Source organism: Vipera ursinii (assembly GCF_947247035.1).
Source record: "Vipera ursinii genome assembly, chromosome: 2".
Taxonomy (NCBI): domain Eukaryota; kingdom Metazoa; phylum Chordata; class Lepidosauria; order Squamata; family Viperidae; genus Vipera; species Vipera ursinii.
The window spans coordinates 193634929-193655694 of NC_139513.1; the positions used below are offsets into that span (position 1 = coordinate 193634929).

General features: G+C 39.8%; 1 gene segment (V, D, J or C); it reads right to left on the reverse strand.

The window, feature by feature from the left end:
- Positions 1–2915: 2915 nt before the first annotated feature.
- Positions 2916–11994, reverse strand: LOC310633939 (Ig lambda-2 chain C region-like). The segment is given in 5 exons: positions 11934–11994; positions 7886–8215; positions 7185–7211; positions 5482–5589; positions 2916–3461 (listed from the first exon to the last, which is right to left on the reverse strand).
- Between the last annotated feature and the right edge of the window lie 8772 nt (positions 11995–20766).

Genomic DNA, 20766 nt, shown 5'->3' on the forward strand with positions numbered 1-20766 from the left:
TACAGCAAGAATGACAAGTTGACTACCAATGTGACAGCATTTCATATTGTAGTACGAAAATAATTTACCCAGGGAAAATAATTTATCATTCCCCTTCTGCCAGAAAATAAAAGATGATTTACTGAGTTAGGGTTTTCTTTATGTTGGTTGAGCTGATTGTTAGGGCATCCATTTTAGCATCCCCACCTAGCCTACAATTTTTTGTCCATATGTGCTTTACAGAACGACCATACCTAAAATGTCTGTTTCTCACAAAAACTAACTGATGAGGCCTCCCAGACAGCAGCAGATATCACTTAGATTTTTCATTTTATATAATTATATTATGATAAAGTAATGTAACATAAATAGATACAATGATATCACTGATGGGTTAGAAGGAGAGGAGGAGGAGAAGAAGAAGAAGAAGAAGAAGAAGAAGGAGAAGGAGAAGGAGAAGGAGAAGGAGAAGGAGAAGGAGAAGGAGAAGGAGAAGGAGAGGAGGAGGAGAAGAAGAAGGAGAAGGAGAAGGAGAAGGAGAAGGAGAAGGAGAAGGAGAAGGAGAAGGAGAAGGAGAAGGAGAAGGAGGAAATGCAAGAAAGGATCTGGAAAATTATGTTAGAAGGAAAACAACTCCAAAACCATGTTGTTCAAAAATTGTCTTCCTTGTCTCTTTGTTGATAAAATTATTCATATATTGATATTTCACATGCAAATATTTCATATTTATAGCAATGGGCATTGTGACCAGTCAGAAGACACAAATCAGCCACCCAAATTCCAGGAGGGCTATGGTAAAACCTTGACATTACTAGGAAGTGTGTGTGTGTCTGTGTGTTTCAATTTTTTCTGGCTTGAGAAGCAGCCTTAACCAGCACTCCAATGACCCAAAACTACATTGCTAAAATTTCACCCTTTTGCCACCTAATGTTAGCCCTATGATGTCAGGATGCATTATGTGTAACACATGCTTTTACCCACTTTATTATAAGGAAGTAAGAGTTGGATATATCAAGAGAAAGATGAAAGTAACTTGAATGCAGTAGGAATGGGAGGGAGGTATGGGTGAACCATATGTGATTTTTTTAAAAGAAAGAAAGAAAGAAAGAAAGAAAGAAAGAAAGAAAGAAAGAAAGAAAGAAAGAAAGAAAGAAAGAAAGAAAGAAAGAAAGAAAGAAAGAAAGAAAGAATAGGGTCAAAAATAAATAGATGTTGAAAGTATACATATTGAATACAAAAGTGAGTGATCCAGATGAAACAAAAATATTGAGGTGGCTCAGTTTTAAGGGCAGGTTGAATTAGGACTGAATTGGACAGAAATTGTGTCATTTGCATGAATTAAAAAATATGAAGACGTATAGGGAATGGTTTTGCTGTTTTCTCAAACACAAGGTTCCCCCTGCTGCTCTCTTCATCCGTTGAGATGTAGGCCAGTCACCCTCATCAGAGCTACACCATGTTTTTGGAAAAGAGGTGGATAATTGAATTTATCTTTCTAACTCTCTGTCTCTCTCTCTCCCCGCCCCCCGTGTGTGTGTGTGGGAAAGGGAGAGGGAGAGGGAGAGAGATCCCATTGTTCTGTTTCCACAATTGATATCTTGCTCTAAGTCAGGGGTCCCCAACCCCTGGTCCATGGACTGGTACTGGGCCGCAGCATGCCCGCAACTGGTCCACACAAACAAGCAAAGTCCCATCTGTGGGATGCAGGCAGTACACAAAACCACGTACTCTCCAGTCTATGGAAAAACCTTTCTCCACAAAACTGGTCCCTGGTACCTATAAGGTTGAGTGCCTCTGCTTTAAGTGATAGCAATATCTCATTGCACATGTAGCTCACCATATATCACACTACAGCATGAACCAATCAAGATCAAAGGGATGTCTCCTCTTGCATGCTGTTTCACATGCAGTAAAATGTGAGGAGGTCCTCCTCATTCATAGCATTATGAACCAAATATGGCTAGTTCTTGAAACGTCTTTCCCAGGAAAAGCACTCCAGAGCTGCAAGCAGATATCAGACATATTTAGTTTTGTCAAAATACTGAAATGATGTTGCCATATTGCAATACAAGCTGTGCCTGTTTCATATCTATGTGCAACATCACAACACATGTACAAAAGAGGCAGTGCTTATAGTGCGATGCTGCTGCTTATACCATAAGTTCCCTCCTGCAGACACCTCTGGCAACAACAATAACAGCAACAACAAAGTTCATACAGTATACCTGATCACCAGAACTGCAGAAAAAAGATCTGGGTTACCAGATTTTATCTATATAATTATAATACGAAGACAGACTTTGTGTTTATTCCCACCTAATTGCCTTTGGTTTTATAACACTTTAATGCCAAAATTTATTAAAAAGTATTGGATATATATTTCATTAAAAACTAGGGCATCTTTGATCAGTTAAAACAGGAAAAACCTTCAACATCCCCCTGCACTTGTAAAATAATATTTATCTTAGAAGAATTAGTTTGCAACATTTGGTCATCTTAAATTTGATACCTCTGGATTTATGAATGGAATACACCAGACATGTCAAACACAAGGCCCGGGGGCCGGATCCGGCCTGTGAAGTGGTTTCATGCGGCCCGCGAAGCCATCCTGGAAACAGTGAGGGAACGGCCCCCACTGCCTTGGCCCTGGCCCAGAGACCCTCCTTCTGCCAGAGACCCTCAGATCTGTCCCACTCCTGCCCAGGCCCCCATAGGCACCCTTGATGCAAATGATGTAGAGCTGGCCACGCCCACCCAGTAGGCCATACGCACTCTAGCCACGCCCACCAAGTAGGCCACGCCCACCCTGGCCATACCCACCCGGCCCCTTGAGGGCAACTGCAATGCTGATGAGGCCCTCAATGAAATTGAGTTTGACACCCCTGGAATACACGAAACTCAGTCAAATGTTTCTGTTAGGGATGATTTTACTAAAAACAAGTAAAGAAATAAAGATTTACTGACATGTGAAAAAAATCAACATTAAGCATTTTAAAACCTCTTGATCTCAGTTATAAGAACTTTAAAAGGTCAAGATGCTTCTATCTTTTGCACCTCAATCTAACCCTATCACATTCAGTAGAATTTGCATGCATCAAATTGTGTGACATCTCTATAATCTTATGGCACCTGTACAGGGGAATGAGCTTCATTGAATTCAATGGAGTCCATTTTCTGGAGAGACAAGTTCATGTTCAGTGTAAAGCTGTGATTCTATGCATGTTTTCTTGAAAGTAAACATGGTTAAAATATTTTTTAAAAACCCCAGAGAGACATGAAAATGCTATGAATGCTCCAATAGAGATAGAACAGTAAGATAAAATTGGGAGCAACCAAACATTTTTTATTTTTTTTTAAAAAGAATCAGAATGCTACTCCAGACTTTGAAGGCAAGAATCATTCTTCTTCTCTCTCCAGCATTCATTCAACTCAGACATGATGTCCCCAGGCAAAAGGCTTCTATTGCATCAACTGTCACAGGACTGAAAAAAGGAAACAAGGCCAACTAATTAATCATGGATTAAATGTCTTATCTTTTTTTTATTATTGCCACAATATAAAAAAGATGTTGAGACTCTAGAGGGAGTGCAGAGAACAGCAACAAAGATGATTAGGTGATTGGAGGACAAAACATACAAAGAACATTTGTATGCAGGAGAAGAAGCAATGGATGGAAACTAAGCGAGGAGAGAAGCAACATAAAACTAAGGAGAAATTTCCTGACAGTTAGAACAATTAATCAGTGGAATGATTTGCCTCCAGAAGTTGTGGGTGCTCCAACACTGGAAGTTTTTGAGAAGACATTGGACAACCATTTGTGTGAAATAGTATAGGGTTCCCTGCTGAAGTAGGGGGTTGAACTAGAAGACCTCCAAGGTCCCTTACAACACTTATTCTGTTACTGCAACATGTCAAACACAAGGCCCGGGGGCTGGATCCGGCCCGCGAAGTGGTTTCATGTGGCCCGCAAAGCCATCCTGGAAACAGTGAGGGAACGGCCCCCACTGCCTTGGCCCTGGCCCAGAGACCCTCCTTCTGCCAGAGACCCTCAGATCTGTCCCACTCCTGCCCAGGCCCTCATAGGCACCCTTGATGCGAATGATGTAGAGCTGGCCATGCCCATCCAGTAGGCCATATGCACTCTAGCCACACCCACCCAGTAGGCCACGCCCACCCAGGCCACACCCACCCGACCCCTTGAGGGCAACCGCAATGCTGATCTGGCCCTCAATGAAATTGAGTTTAACACCCCTGTGTTACTGTGTTACATATCTCTAGACACCATAGCAACCATTAAAGGCCCAGGGGCACATTTCATACAGGATTTCTCTTTGATTAAAGAGTCCAGATGCAGAGTCCAGAATTCCCATAGTGAAAGGGAAGATGTTGGAAGAAACTGGACAATCTGCCTTTTCTTGCATGATGAGCCCTCTGCTCCAATTCAGTTCCAACTTCAAGCAGATCTTAGGTGGTTTATTCCATATATTTGTTTAATCATAATCATGATTTAGATTATGATAGTATATATTTTGGGTTTACTTTCCAGAGCTACTTATGATACCTGTTAGGAATATCTTATGCCTTCAGGGAAGTATATCAGAGTCTTGTGGGTCCTTCAGGTGTAATCAATTGAGTATTCCTTTCATAAATAACAGTTCATTTCAGAAAAGTGTAGAGTAGAACCCTGATAATACTGCCTGAATCCAGTGAAATGGATGAGAGCCATACAATTTTAAGTAATAATAAACTGGAAAGATTTGAAGAGCCAGTTTGATATAGTGGTTAAGGCATCAGGCTAGAAACTGGGAGATGGTGAGGAGGTAAGGGCAAACCACTTCTGAAAATCTTTGTCATGAAAGGGACTAGTCCAGGCAATCATCAGGACTCAGTATTGACTTGACAGAATAACAGCCAAAGTTCTGAAGATGTCAAAAATCCTACCTACATAAACAGACCGTGACTATGGTGGAATATTTTTTGCCTCTTTATGCTAGCCATCCAAGATTTGGGCTCTTTATGGATGTTATTGTCCAGATTGCCATGAGGGAATTGGGTTGTGTATCCATTTTCCTATCTAGATTAGTCTAATTAAGGGTGTTTTTCCCCATCCCTTTCACCTAACCATGTTAGAAACTCACCCAACAGCTTTGTTTTTTCATGTCCCCCATGATTTGCCTTCATCTCCTCCCCAGCACACATGAGTAAAGCAAATGCCTCTCTTACCCTCCATCCAAAGTCAGGTTCGAGGCCTTGTCCTCTGACACCAAGGAAGAAAATCGAGGGACTGACAATGATTGGGAACTGAGGCAGAATCAAGATTGGCAATCATTAACTGCCCCTTCAAGGGTGGGTGAGGAACATTTAAGCTCAGCTGCAGGGAAAGACTGTAGGAGTCTTTAAACAATGAAGACTGGAAGGCGATATTGTTAAGGGCAGGATAATGCATACAATGCATTTTTCTCAGGATAAATCTGGATATAAAGAACAGACATGGCACATTACCTTTTTTTCTTAGTTTCAAGTGCATTATAAATGCCCCATACAAGGCACTCTTGAAAATGAGAAGAATATACACCAGTTTTCCAAGATTGGCTTGCCTAAGATACGAATCTAAATGTGAAGGTTAGGGGGGAAATAACAAGAATTGTATAAATCTATATAATATTTTCACATACATTTTATATATAAAACCAAGGTGAAGCTAGACAGTGTAACCTCCTTCTGTTGGACTGTTTTTCTCTTCCTCCCTTATCCAGCACATTTCTGGAATACATGATTTCAAGAGGCAAACTATAAAATATACATAAATTCTTTGAGCAGAGGCACCACATCTCTGCAATATATTTAAATACTTATCCATGGAATATTACCTTTTATTTAAAAAAAGGGAAATCCCCCCCTTGAGAAAGATATCCTGGGGGCAGAAGCTGTAAAGGTAAAAGGTAAAGTTTCCCTCGCACATGCGTGCTAGTCGTTTCCGACTCTAGGGGCCGGTGCTCATCTCTGTTTCAAAGCCAAAGAGCCAGCGCTTGTCAGAGGACGTCTCCGTGGTCATGTGGCTGGCATGACTAGACGCCAAAGGCGCACGGAACGCTGTTACCTTCCCACCATAGTGGTCCCTATTATTCTACTTGTATTTTTACGTGCTTTCGAACTGCTAGGTTGGCAGAAGCTGGGACGAGTAACAGGCGCTCACTCTGTTATGTGGCACAAGGACAAAAAGGGAAGGACAAAAATCTTTCCTTACTCCCAGGTTTTTGGGGTTTTTTTGAGGGGGGGTGAATTGTTTTGATTTGCTTTTACTGAATTGACAACCTGTCATCTCACTCTTGTCCCCATCTTTCCAAACTTCAACCCTATATTTTTCTTGTGCAAATCTACACCTGGAGCCAGAAAGAGGAAAAACGATTGCATATCTGGTCTAATGGGCACTCTCTTTGCTTCCATTTTAAAATGGGAGAGAATTTGCTTGTTTTTTTACAAACTGTTTAAAAGAAACAAATCATTGCTGATGCTTCTGCTATCATCATCCCAAATAGTAGTAATTTATATTCCATCTGCTCAAGACTGCAACTAAGGCAAAATAGCTTTTTTTAAAAAAATAAATAATGTGGGCTTGTTGCTCTATTTTAAGATACGGTTTTGTTTTTCCTGAAGACGGGAAAATCCTCAGTGATACTGAAATCAAATCTACATACAAAAGTCCCTGCCTTTTGAGTTAAATTTCCCAGTTATATTCAAACCATTTGCCAAATTAAATGTATCTGTCAGGAATGTAACGTGTTGAATTCAGCCACACTTAATTAAAAGCCTGCTTTCTATTAGGGGTCCTGGAGAAAGTTAAATATTGGTGGAGCAGTGGGCTAATGCCTCCTTAAGTAACACCAGCTGCCTGCAATTAGTGCAGGTTCGAGTCCCACCAGGCTCAAGGTTGACTCAGCCTTCCATCCTTCCGAGGTAGGTAAAATGAGGACCCAGATTGTTGGGGGCAATTAAGCTGACTGTGTAATAATGCCGCTTGGGGGTGTGTGTGTGTGAAAGCCCTAATAAGCAGGCATATACATAGAATGAAGGCTACTGCTAAGCTTGTAAGCCGCCCTGAGTCTTCGGAGAAGGGCGGGATATAAATGGAATTAAAATAAAAATAAATAAAATAAAATTCAGTGTAATACACATTTGGAATCAAGAGACTGAATTTGACTTACCATTTGTGGAGGTGTTGCTACCACATTCTAAAAACAGGAGGAAAATTCTCATTAGCTATATTTCATCATCATCATCATTGTCATTTCTACTACAACTAAGAAATCCAACACAAAGAAGAAAGAATAGAAAATGGAACAAACTTGTGCTCAAGGTTATTAGAAATTTATAATTTCTAAAGTGTGTGTGTTGTGTGTGCATCCTATAAATTCTATACATTTAATATTAGGTAGATATATTCTGATACCGTATTTAAAGGCAATGCTTTTAAAGGCTCAAAACTCACTCCTTAAAGTCATTGTTCTGACTGGCACTAGAGGTTACATGTAAATATTTTTAAGAGATAATAAAAATGGAAAAATAGTAAAAAAAAAACATTGCTATGTTCTGACATTTTGGCGGAGTCATGCCTGCATCAGAAACTCTTAGACACAGGTCAGAAAATTATCAAATTTTGCAAACGGACAAATACGACCGAGAGAGAGAAAAATAATAGTTAATTATGAGAGAATGAATCAGTACAAAAAAGATTTAGTGTAAGCTATCACATTTGCCTAAGGATCGAACATGAAAATGTTTGCTAATATTTGTAATTTTGTTTAGCACGATACATTTTAAAATGCTCACAAGGGCAGCATGGGGACAATTCTAGTGAAGTGCAGAAAAGCCTCAGAAAGTGGAACTTGATCTTCCTTTCACCCACCTTCTCCAGTTATTGAAGCTTCATAACTTGTGCTTTTAGAGGAATTGTAGAAATCGACTTTGCACTTGAAGTTGTTTTTTGAATTCTGCCACTGGTTCCTAGTGATTCTTAAACGGCTGATCAGTGAGTATTTCTTATTTTCAAATTTGGGCTCCTCTGTCTTTATTCCATCTGTTATAGGATTGTTGTTTAGGGACCATGTAAGAATAACGTGATCTGGATAGAAATCAGTGGCCAAACATACAATTGTAGCTTTCTGCTTTTTTTCCAGTTCTCTCTTGGATGGAGAAAATATAGTCACAGTTGGGGGAGTGAGAACGTGTCCCTTTTCTGGAAGATAAAGCAACATGTAATGAAAAAGATGGCAAACCTCCTCAAGCTATGGTTGACCTAAATATGTCAGCTTGCCAATTGCATCATGAAGTAATATTACTGGCTCCCTCTTACTTAAGCGCAGGGCATTTCAGCAGAATGGGCTCATTCAGATGTCAGTCATTAAATGCTGAGAATCAAGAAAGGCTAAATGCCCTATATGCACCTATCAATCAATCTTGCAGTGATAGCATGAGTTCTGTGGAGAATCAGCAGAAAGATGAGATGAGGAGGAATTCAGGCATTGTCTCTGTTTTACCTGCAGCTCCAAGCATTGGTCAAGTCTTGATATCCAAACCTATACTCAGAGAATGGTAGAACTCCATGTTTGTTTGTTTGTTTGTTTGCTGTGTTTGGGTATTTTTGTTTTGCTTTTGAGTCAGCGTTGTTTCCTGGCAACTGCCTGAACAAGTCCGTAAAGTTCTTTTGGCAAACGTTTAGAAGTGGTGTGCCATTGGCTCCTTCCCAGGGCTGAAAGAGAGTGGCTGGCCCAAGGTCACACAGCTGGCTTCATGCCTAGGCAAGGGCTAGAACTCAGACTTTCCCACTTTATAACCTGGGGCCTTAACTATTACACCACACCTGGCCTTTTCTGAGTTTATATACCATCTTTCAAAATGGGGTTTCCCCACATAGTCAAGAGTGGGCTAAGTTTTTATAGTTGAGGCAGTTCAGGCTGTGGAAATATCCACACAATCTGTCTATAGAGATTCTCATTCAACCAGGTCATGGTTGTCTCAAAGATGTTTTCTCAAAAGGCAACTGAACATTTTTGTTTTGACTTTTTTTTTAATCCCATTTATATCCTGCCCTTCTCCGAAGACTCAGGGCGGCTTACAATCTAAAGCACAAATCAATGTGCTTAGCAATAGCCATTCTATGTATATGCCTACTTATTAGGGCTTTGCCCCCCCCCCCAAGAGGCATTATTACAAAGTCAGCTTATTGCCCCCAACAATCTGGGTCCTCATTTTACCTACCTCGGAAGGATGGAAGGCTGAGTCAACCTTGAGCCTGGTGGGACTCGAACCTGCACTAATTGCAGGCAGCTGGGGTTACTTAAGGAGGCATTAGCCCACTGCTCCACCAAGGCTCTTGAAGACTTGAAGATATTTTGTTTCTCGTCGAAGAAGCTTCTTCAGTTCTGACTGAATGGTGGGGAACTTCCTTGAAGGTTTATCTTTAAGAGGCCAGCTACATTAAGATTGAACATCCCTCTCTCAACAGAAGGGAAGGGATGTGAGACACCTATCTCCTGTTTACAACACAATCCTTTCAACAGTTCCAAGAAGTTTCCACACCCATTTGCACTATTCAGGTGACTCCGAGGACACAGATTAACCTTCAAGTGGCCTCAACATCTCTCAGAAAGAGTGCTAACAATTAGATGACTGCAAGGAGCATAAATCCTTCCATGTCCTACCATTCAGTCAGAACTGAAGAAGCTTCTTGGATGAGAAGCGAAACATCTTCAAGGAAAAACAAGAAAGTCCAGTTGCCTTTTGAAAAAGCACCTTTGGGATATCCACACTATGCTGCCCATATTCTTAAATAACACCAGTTTTTAGGACCTGAGAATGTAGACCATATGATCAAGGACTGGTTCCCTTGCCCTATATGTCTTTGTGGCTTAATATATATTGAGTAGGGAAGGGTCCAGAGTTTGTAATCCAGAGGTTACAAAGGGAATGATTTTTTGACAGGGAGTAGTAGCAGTGAATCTACAGCTAGATAAATCATGGTTGCACACATGAAATCAATCATTACAGGCTGGTTACTAATTTTCCCTTACAAGATAAGATGCCTGGCTGAGTATGAGTTAATGAAAAGGCAAATGCAATTTTAGGCTGCCTTAACAAAATTATACATTCCAAATCACAGGAAATAACAACTAAGCTTTGTTTTGCTTTGGTCAGACCTTACCTTAATTATTACATCCAGTCCTTGGCACTGCACTACAGACTATCTGAAAACAGTTTTTGAGAATACCAAAAAGATTGACCAGGAGGTTTGAACCTCTTCTGAACTGAGACTGAAAAACTTTGAGAAATGCAAAAGAACTTAACAAACCTCATTTTTTCAAAAAAAGATTTTATAATGTAGGACATTTATAATGTCCTTCTACATTATAATCTGTTTAGCATCATCCAGGTATTGAGAAACCAGCATACTATAATTTAGGGGAGGACTACAAACCTCATATCCAAGATTATAATATGGAATAAAAAGTTATATTGTCCTTCCTTATGAATCATTGGTACTGTAGGATAACTACAATTCATACTGGCCCTTGAAATGTACACCATTCATGTTTCTTATGCCCTTAATATAATCCTTACCTAGAACAGTAAGCCTGGTTCCTTCACCAAAGTGCAGCTTCTCACTGACACACAATGTGTTTTCCATGTATCGTAATAAACATCTCACTCAAAAAACTTTGTTGTTGTGTTAGAACGGTTCTATTCTCTGACCATCTCTCTGCTTACACTCCCAGTATGTTATACAAGGATGAAAACAATAAAACCCAGATTTGCAATATTGCTGTTATTTTAAGATAAATGGATTCACCTCTTCACTGGGCATATGGGCTAGAACTAGTATAAACTGAGGTCCAAAACATCTTGAAGAAACCAGTTTGCTTAGCTCTATACCATATTATCTTGATGGATGTGCTAAATAATTACTTCAGATCTCCTTTATTCCCATAGATCTTACCTAGTACTGTCAGTCTAGTTCCTTGTCCAAAATGGAGCTTGTCAGAAGTACACAATATGTCTGTCCTATAAATAAACCTCTAGGAACGGCTATGTTGAAGGAGTGTCTCCTGTTTATTAACATTGTTTCTGAACATTGCCTTGAGTCTAAAAGTAATATCCAAAGCTGAAATATTGAAACGAACCTTCTGATATTTTCTTGATAAGTTTATGCTTGCTCTGTTCTTGGGGCCCTGTTGTTATTCATAGATTTTATATAGCATTGATAGATTTTGTGTGAGTATTGGAGTTTATCAATGAACATTTGTTTTTTATTAACAGTTGCAGGCATCCAAACCAAGAACATGCAGGTTATAAATTCAGTTATTTAATAAACTAACACCTAGCCAATTGGGTGCCTTTATTGCCATTAATATTATAATAATTATAAGTGTCCCACAGTACCAATTACCTTGTATTAGATAATCCTTTCATCTATTCACATTTTATATTGTCCAATTTGTATGACTAAAAGAAAAATAATAAGCCATAGATTTGCACAAACATAGAAACAGTACTGCAGTGGCCATCAGAAAGAGTCCATGTTTATTGGTATTGATTTTTTATTTATTTCATATAGCCAAGGAAGATGGTATGGAAGAGATTTCTAGGCTTTTCTATCACCTAGTCACTTCACATAAACCTTATTATAATTTATAGTGACATTCTTAGCATCCAGATTATTGATCTATATTTTACAAGGAGAATCCTTCATATAAGGAGTTCAAAGGAATATATATATTACCCTCAACACAATCCTGTAAGGAAGGCTCAGGTGAAATACTGTAAGGGGTTATTTATCAATGAATCAATGTCACATTTCTTAAGTCCACTGCATAACCCACTATGCTGTCCCCCTCCTTAATTTTCACATAATAGTTACTTCCAAAAATCCTACATGTTGTGCCCACAGCACGACTTACCTAATACAGATACTCGAGTTCCAGGGCCAAAGTTCAGTGGAGAATTTATGCACGGCATGAAATCCTGTTGCTCAAAGAAAACATCACCCATGTACACTACCAGGAACTTTTTCTCTAGTTACCTCCTGGGGGGAGGGGCGGAAGCATCTCTAGGCTAAATTGAACTCTGGTATAGTTATTGCATGTTTTGATGCAGTTGTGTTATGTTGCATTTATATCCTTCTGCCCAAGACATTGGCGGACATGTAGGGAAGGGAGAGCTGAACTGAGAAATTAAATGGTGAGTTTTGTACTTAAGAATGGGACGTCCAGATCACAGCACTCCACCATTCCTAGTGATCTTCATAGAAACAGTGTGATTTCATGTAATGAACCATAGGAGATCCTGGTGGTCATCAGGGCCATTTTTTTCAAAATATCTTATCATAGTGATTAGAGCTATTTTTGACTAATGAGCTGATAGAAATGAGCAGGAAGGCTTTTGGGGGAAAAAATCCACATGTTGTTCATATTCATCTTTGGCTGTCCATGTTGAACCATTCTTTTATAAGAGTTGAGACATTTACACTTGCTGTTTCTCCCTCTCTCCTTTTATTTCTCCCAGCCTTTAAGGATTTGTTTTATGATTTCCGCTAGTCTTAGCATGCAAAACCTATACTGTCTCAGGTTCTATTACCATAGCAACATGGAGCCATGTTTTCAGCCTGATTCTACCAGTTTCCATTAGATATATTTCCTTACTCCCAAGCATTCTACTTCTCCAAAGTAAGTCTCCTCACCGTTTGCACAGCTGGCAAGGTCATGAAATAAATTCCCTCTGGATTATCCATAAGGGAGCTGATAGGTTTTCTTCATCCTATTCTGTCTGTTACAATTAGAAAGCTGTTCCATCAGAGTTGGCTCCCTCTGCCCCTAGTTCATAGTTTATCCAATGCTGATAAAACACGAGAAGGAATGAGGCTTGCTGCTAGAAGGCAAAGACTTTTGTTTCCTCTTGATTTGTCACAGATATTTAGTTAAGGAGCACATTGCCATCTAAAGCCATCTGTTTCCTAAGAATCTCATTCATGCTTTGAGGCTGAAAGCTAACAAACCAGAAGTCGCAACTGTGTCCTGTATGAGCATGAATTTGCTCTTATGTAAAAACTAACATTGTGAGGGGAAGATGTTTGATTCATAGATGCCTGTGACCACCACTTGTTGACTACAACATCCAGTATGACTTCTGTGTGTGTGTGTGGTGGGGAGGGTTATGGGTCAGAGCAAGACAGAAACAGGGAATAGACCCAAACAGAGTATGAATTGGACCATACCCGATTTATAGAATTTTCTTAACACATCACAAATTTTCAGACTAAACTAGATGTGGCAGCAGTGAATCTGTCAACTGACTGATCACTGCAAAACAAGGATCAATGTGGGGGAAAAATTAGGTGCAATATGAAAAGCAGGAATCAAATTCTTCCTTTACAGAGACTTTTGATTTACCCATCAGTAATTTTTCTCAATCCATTGTTTTCTCTATTGACCAGGACTCCATAAATAGAAATGACTTCTTTAGGGGAAGAGTAAAGCACAAATAAGAAAGGATTCAAGTCCAGTTTTAATCTCCCCTAAAGTTTCAATCTCTTCTGTTTCTCTTTTATAGAAGGTTAGCATAATTTGTATTGGATTCTCCCCCAATTATATCTAATATTTAGTAAACAATTGCCAACAGACCTATTGATAAATATGAAGAGACAGATGTTGGCAATCAAATTCCATCAGAGAACATAGAACATTAATGTTTTAACTAGTTGAGTTTTATAGCTTTAATATGATTTTATAGGTCTTTTAATTTTTGATTGGGCGCTGCCCAGAGTTGGTTGAAAAATGGGTGGCTATGTAAATGTTTTAATAAAATAAAATAAATTAATTAAACTCCCTGAATATTTTATTAGTCAGCCTCAGCCAAGAGTGTATTTATGTGAAATTTGCTAACAATCTTTCCTCTTTAAACAAATCGTAGAAACCCAAAAGATTTTCATGGGACTGAAAAAGGAGAAAGAGAGAGAGAGAGAGAGAGAGAGAGAGAGAGAGAGAGAGAGAAAGGGAAGACCCACATATCCTAACATGCATGATTGATTCTTTTCAGACAATAGATCCTATGATGGTCAAGTAAAGCCAAAGGAGATGTTCATGAGATTAACGCATTTTATGTGGAGGAATGAAAGCTGGAAGCAATTTGTACTTCAGCCATACGCGTTTTGAGTGGCAATTACATGGATTTCTACATTCTAGACCAAGAATTGATCAAACATTCATTAACATTTTAAGAAATTCAGTCTTGTTTGTAATAATAAGCTATATTTTTTTCTTACCGAGTACTGTGAGTTGAGTTCCTTTTCCAAAATTCAGCTCAGCATATGTACACAGTGGTGAAATCACCAAATAAAATGAACGGTAATTCTGGTCGGGGTTGCTCAGTCTCCTGAATCTCTTTTTCCCCCCTCTCTCCCTCCCTCCCTCCCCCCTCTCACTCTCCAGCTATAGCTTGAACGCAGCCTCACATCCCAAAAGGCATTCAGTTGTCAGTTGACATGCAAAGGAGGAGAAATAGGGAGGAAACAACAAGCAAGGCTTGACTTGGCTGTGCTTTGCTCCATTTCAAAGTCTCCACCTAGAAAAAACTAGAACCTAATTACATGCATCCAGTATATTCAGTGTTTAATTAAAATTAATAATTATGTATAATCTTATGATCAAGGTGGAGCTTGATGATCACTAAAATTTATTAATGTATTTTCTTTTAGAAAAGAGTTATCATTTTTAACTTTCGGTGTACAATTATAAAATTCTAAAGTTTTTCTAAGCAAGCTGAACCACTCACTTCCACTAATCTCATGTATTTAACAGGGCTCAAGCAAGAAAACCTCACAAAATAATCTTTGATGAACTTACCTAGGACTGTCAGTCTGGTTCCCTGGCCAAAGTACAGCTGTGTGTTTAACACAGTATTAAAGAGAATTACAAGAATATCCCAGATAGCTTATCGGCTGGAGACAAATTCACTAGTGTGTTAATCATCTCTCATTAACACAAAAGATAACTTCATAAATGAACAAACTTTTTGGAAAATGTTGGGACTTTTTATCTCTTAATGAGGAAAAATGAACTAAATCAGAGGTCTCTGTCAGTTCAGGCTCTCTGTCTGGGTGATTTCTCTCTTCTTCTGTCTCCAGAACCTCATTATTTATTCTCATAATCTTGAGTAATTTCAGCTAAATCTGTTGATCTCTTCTTTTTCCTAAGATGAATGTGAAGAATCTATCTCACAAATTTAAGACCCACATTCCAGAAGGACAACTGTGTTGGTCTGTTTTCCAAAATAGCCAAAAAAATCCAGAGGCATTTTAGAGACAATCTTAGAGCAGAACCTGCTTTATAAAATACTTACCTTATTAACTGCAAATTGCATAAACAGCCTCCAAACTAAATTAAATATAAGGGTGATCGCAGCAAAGGGTGACAAATTTTGTATAGTACTGTTGCTACTTTTTTTTTCATTTCCTGAGCTTCTGATCATTCTGTTTGTTATGTATTAGGCTTTATTGGAATACCTAAAGCTGTGTATAAGAGTCACAACCAGGAGGCGTTAAACTGTAACTGTTTTGGCGGGAAGCATTTCAGTGGGAAACAGAGGTTCAAACCGATTGGTTGGTTGAGTACCTGGCCAGGTACTGGCCAGGTATATAAAGAGTGCAGGTAGCCCCTATTCCCCAGTACAGTCACTTCCACCAATAAAGAGCTGATATGTTGTACTCATCGTCTCGGCATCCTTCCTGCTCTCCAGAACCCACTACACAACACTGTTCATAAAGTTTTCTTTTATGTTTTTATATATCATTAAGCATATCTATCATGCCAACCTGGCATAGTTCCAGGCCCTCAAACATTTCTGTACAGCTATTTAATCTTTTCTTCCCAAATAAACTTTGTCTGTTAAATACACAAAATAAATGATATAAAAAGACAAGAGAAATCCAAATGGAAAACAGTTGTGTCTGGATTGCCTGGAAACGTTATGAACGAGACAGGAAGGGTGTGTATTAAACAAAAATCTCTGGAAACACTATTTGGATAACATGGCTGCCCTTGATGAAGTGGAATCTGCCCTGTGAAAGCCTTAGGGGCCATTATTGCTTTACATTCCTATTTTTCTGTTTGTATCTATTCATATATATCTATATATGAAACTATCGATTCCCACAGTTATTGTTTGACTCCTAACAAACATGCACACATACCCAGTATGGAAATTCAGAACAATGACTAGGGCAGTGTCAAAGACTCACTCCAACCACATCTTAAACATCTTCCACTTGCTACATCTGAGACATTTCTCACAGGAAGTTTTAATAACTGGTCACTTTAAATGTACACTAATCAGTATACATTAAAATGAAATTTGATTGCATCCAGCTGTCAAAAAAAATACCATTATGCATATACCCACATACACATACTGTATATGACACAGAGAAAAATCAGTTTAGTTCGATGTATACATATATGTGGCCAGGGCTTTTTTTCTAAAAAAAAAAAGGTGCCGGAACTCAGAGGTGCTGTCACTGGGAGCGATGCCGGTGTCTGTAAGAACCCCCTCTTGCTATGGCGTCGCTGCCTGTCCTTTGCACCCCTACCCCTGAGGCTTGGAGCCACAGGCCACGGGGATTCTCCTCCCCACGGCTGCCATGGGGATTCCCCTCCCTGCAGTTGCCACGCCGCAGCCCATGCTAAGCCCCCACATGGAGCTGCTCTGAACCCTGACCCAGAGCTCTGTTACTTGTGGCAGCAGTCTCTGGCGCTGAACAGCTGATGGCACCATCCCTGACACCAGCTGAAGATGCCCCAGCCGTGGAGCAATGCATCAGGCCACCCGGCGTCTCCAGTGCCAAACAGCTGATGGCCTCTGGCCCTGGCACTCATTCACTTACTGCCCCGTCGCTTCCAAACACAGTAAGTGATTGAACAAGTGGCGTTTGGAAACATTTATAAGCAACTGGGCAGTGAGTGAGTGAATGAGCAAATGGCATTTGGAAGCATTTGGAAGCGTTTAGAAGCAACGGGGCAGTAAGTGAGTGAGTGAACGAGCAAATGGCATTTTGAAGCGAGAGGGCAGTAAGTGAGCGAGCAAGATGTCTTTGAAAGAGATGGAGTGAGTGGGGGAGAGACTGAATGAGGTGCCTTTGAAAGAGACGGAGGAGTGAGTGAGAGTGACTGGAGACTTTTGTGAGCAAAGTGTGAGTGAGTGGGAGGCTTTTTTGAGCAAAGGGTGAGTGAAAAAGGGTAAAGTGAGGGGGAGAAGGGAAAAAGAAAAGGCACTGACTTCTGACTTCCTCTGTTGCAGGAGTAGAAGGAAGCATTAACATCGAACCTCAACTTTTTGCTTTTCTATAATATTATAAACTAGCCATTTCTATAATAGCATTTTCAAAATAGAAGACATTATGGGTGAGTGAGTGAGAGAGAGAAAGAAAGAGATGAGATTCTTAACTGAAATGTACAAAGAATATGGAAGATCTGTGCAAGGACTTAATGTGGTTTTGGGAACACTTCCTGACACATAACGTCAGCTGACATTTAGGGCTGAGTTGGTGTCTTTCATTTTTTTTAATGGGGCTTGTTTGAACCTGGAACAAATCTGTTGTTCTTTGTTGCTTTTGTTTCCAAAATTTTATTTCTTCTGAGCTAATGTATGAATCACTTTTCCATTGGATGAACCATTTCTGTTTCTTGGACTTTTCCTTCTGTTATTTTTCTTTGTTTTTTGTTTTTCTTTTTGGAAATATCAACTTTTAAATATAGTGTGTTAAAGCAATTCAACACAGATTTTTTCCTTTTTTTCACAATACAATAGCCTCTCATTATAATAATTGAGAGCCAGGGTTGCTAGCAGTTGTAAGGGCTGAAGTTAATTTAAAGGGATTTGATAAAGTAAATCATAGTCTCCTTTTTGATAAAGTGGAAAAAATAGGGTTAATGGCCCCACTGTGCATGGATTCACAGTTGACTTCAGAGTCATCCTGGTGAGATAGTCAGCATATAAATTTAATAAATAGCATTTTTTTTTAAAATGCCACTATCAGGAATTGAATTTGAATAAGTTTCAGAAGACCAAATGTTCTGTGCTGGTGGTACTAAGCTCCCAAAGATCTAGCATGGGATAAATGAATTCTTCCTAATAAAAATAACTTCCTGCCTTTTTCTAATCATCATTTCTTCCCTACAGCAATTTGAAAAGTAAAACAAAGTGAAACAAACCACTACTCCCTCCATGCAGGGAAAATTTCCTTGAATCATACTTGGATATCCTATTTGCAAATAATATCTTACTTACCTAGTTGAGATGGTGTAGTTGGGGAGCAGGGAGGAGTGCAAAGTTCCTGCCTTCGCTGCAATTTGCCTGTGCAACATTTGCCGGCCGGGTCTTTTGGCAAGTTCAGTAGCAATTCCGATTGGCTTTTGAAAGCCAATAGCATAGCTGACTCAGGAATTCTAGGAGTTGAAGTCCATAAGTCATAAAAGAGCAAAGCCTGCAATAGGCTTAAACCAATAGCAGCACAGCTTGTGCAAAAGCTTTTGAAAGACCATTCGCAACAACGATATATCTTGGAGTGGAAAAAATGGATTGATTATATCCAGAATAAATATGGGACTAAAAAGTTTCATTTAGCATTTGAATAAGTATCGATGTGACATTTATATTGCTTGTAGTTATTTTATAGAGCTAAAGTGCGATAGACTTAATAGTTTATTGTTGTTAGCATAAGGTAGTTTATGATTGTTTTTTACTTTTATACCTTGTATTTAGCTCTGGGAAGTTGGGGAGGGGGCAAGGGGAGGGGGGAGGGTTGGGTTGGGAAGGGGGGATGGGGGTAGGGAGGGGTTGTTTTGTTAAAGATAAAATGTATTGAAAAACTTTTTAATAAAAAAAAGCTTTTTTTTGCAAAAAAAGGTGCCAGAATGCCGTTCTGAACATTCTATGACAAAAAAAAGCCCTGTATGTGGCCAAAAAACAGTAATCCTGTGAATTTACAAGACAGATAGCACAAGGAACAAAGCTGTTACAGAATCTAGTAGTTCTGCTATAAATACTTTGAAACCTCCTCCCAGAGCACAGAAGCAGAACAGACCATGAAGTGGGTGTGTGGGGTCTCTAACAATGCTTCGAGCTCTACAGCTGTCCTTACCGTGCTCTGTATGGTATCTGAGGCACTGCTACCACCAAACCAAAGAGTGATGCAGTTTGTTAAAATGCTCCCAATTGTGCCTTTGTAAAAAGTGGCCAGGAGAGAAGGAGAAAGATGTGCTCTCCCCACCTAATGCAAGAAATACAAATGCTGGTTTGCATGCTTCACTAAAGAGAATGTATGAAGAGACCAGTTTATATACTCATATACAAGTAGTCCTTGACTTGTGAACATTTAGAGTTATGATGACACAGAAAAAAGATACTTACAACCTGGATTTGAAGTTCTGACAGCTGCCCTCCCATGGTCACCCAATCACATTTTGGGCACTCAGCAACCAGCCTACAGTTACGTCTGCAGCATCCTGCATTCATGCAAATGCAACTTTTGTCATTTTTTTTGCTGGAAACCTGCATTTATTTTCGGTTTCTGTCAAAAACGCCTGTTGTGGACTGCGGGTTCTCTTAATTGACTGCAGTATTTGCTTAACAACTGCAGATTCATTTAACATTGTGATTTACTTAATGACTACTGCAAAAAAGCTGTAAAATTAGTCCAGTCACATGATGACCTGTTTAACAACCAGCACAAGTTACAACCATAATTCCAGGCTCAATTAAGGTCCTGTTTTGAGGAGAATATTTGTAGCTCAGGGTTGAAATGAGTGGTCCTTGGTGCTTCCTGAACTTGGTTGTTTTCTTGCAGAAATTTCATTACCCAAACTAGGTAACATCATCAGCAGTGCTTTTTTTCTAAAAAAAAAAGGTGCCGGAACTCTCATCTTGGTGGGCACATGAGGCGGGGGGGCGCTGCTGCAGACATGAGTGCGAGGGGTGTTGGGGGGCTGCCCCCTGGGGCCACAGTCAGTGCGGCTGGTGCTGTGGGAGCAGCAGGGCCTGCTCTATATGGCGGGGCTGCGCAGGGCGGATGGCGGAGGTGTGGCAGGCCAGCCAATGCAGGGCAGCCACTTAGGCATGCAGGGCGAGGCGACGGTGGCACAGGTCCAGCACCAGGTAGGCCACCAGCCTGGCTGACACAGGTGAGCACAAGGAAGGAGTGCACATGGACTCCACAGAACCCACCTCCCACTCCTTGTCCTCTCTTACTTACCTAGTTGAGTTGGTGGAGTTGGGCAGCAGGGAGGGATGCAAAGTTCCTGCCAACTCACCTTCACTGCAGACAACTTACCAGTGCAACATTTGCTGGCCAGGTCTTTTGGCATGCTCAGCAGCAATTAATATTGGCTTTCAAAAGCCAATAGGCTTTTGAAAGCCAATAGGCTTTTGAAAGCCAATAGAGTGAGTAGCATAGCTTGTGCAAAAGCTTTTTTGTGTGTGTGCAAAAAAAGGGTGCCAGAATTCCATTCTGAGTGTTCTATGAGAAAAAAAGCCTTGCTTTTGTGTTTTAATCTTATGATTTTAAAAATATTGTAAGTTGCCCCAAATCTCACCATGTGAATTGCATACAAATATTATATAATTGGTAAATAATGGTAGAGCATATGTTAAATATACATCAAATGATAATATGCTTCCCTACAAAGTCAATTCTTGCTCAATGACAGACCAAGGAGTTAACTCGGAAAGGCAAGAGGAAAATCT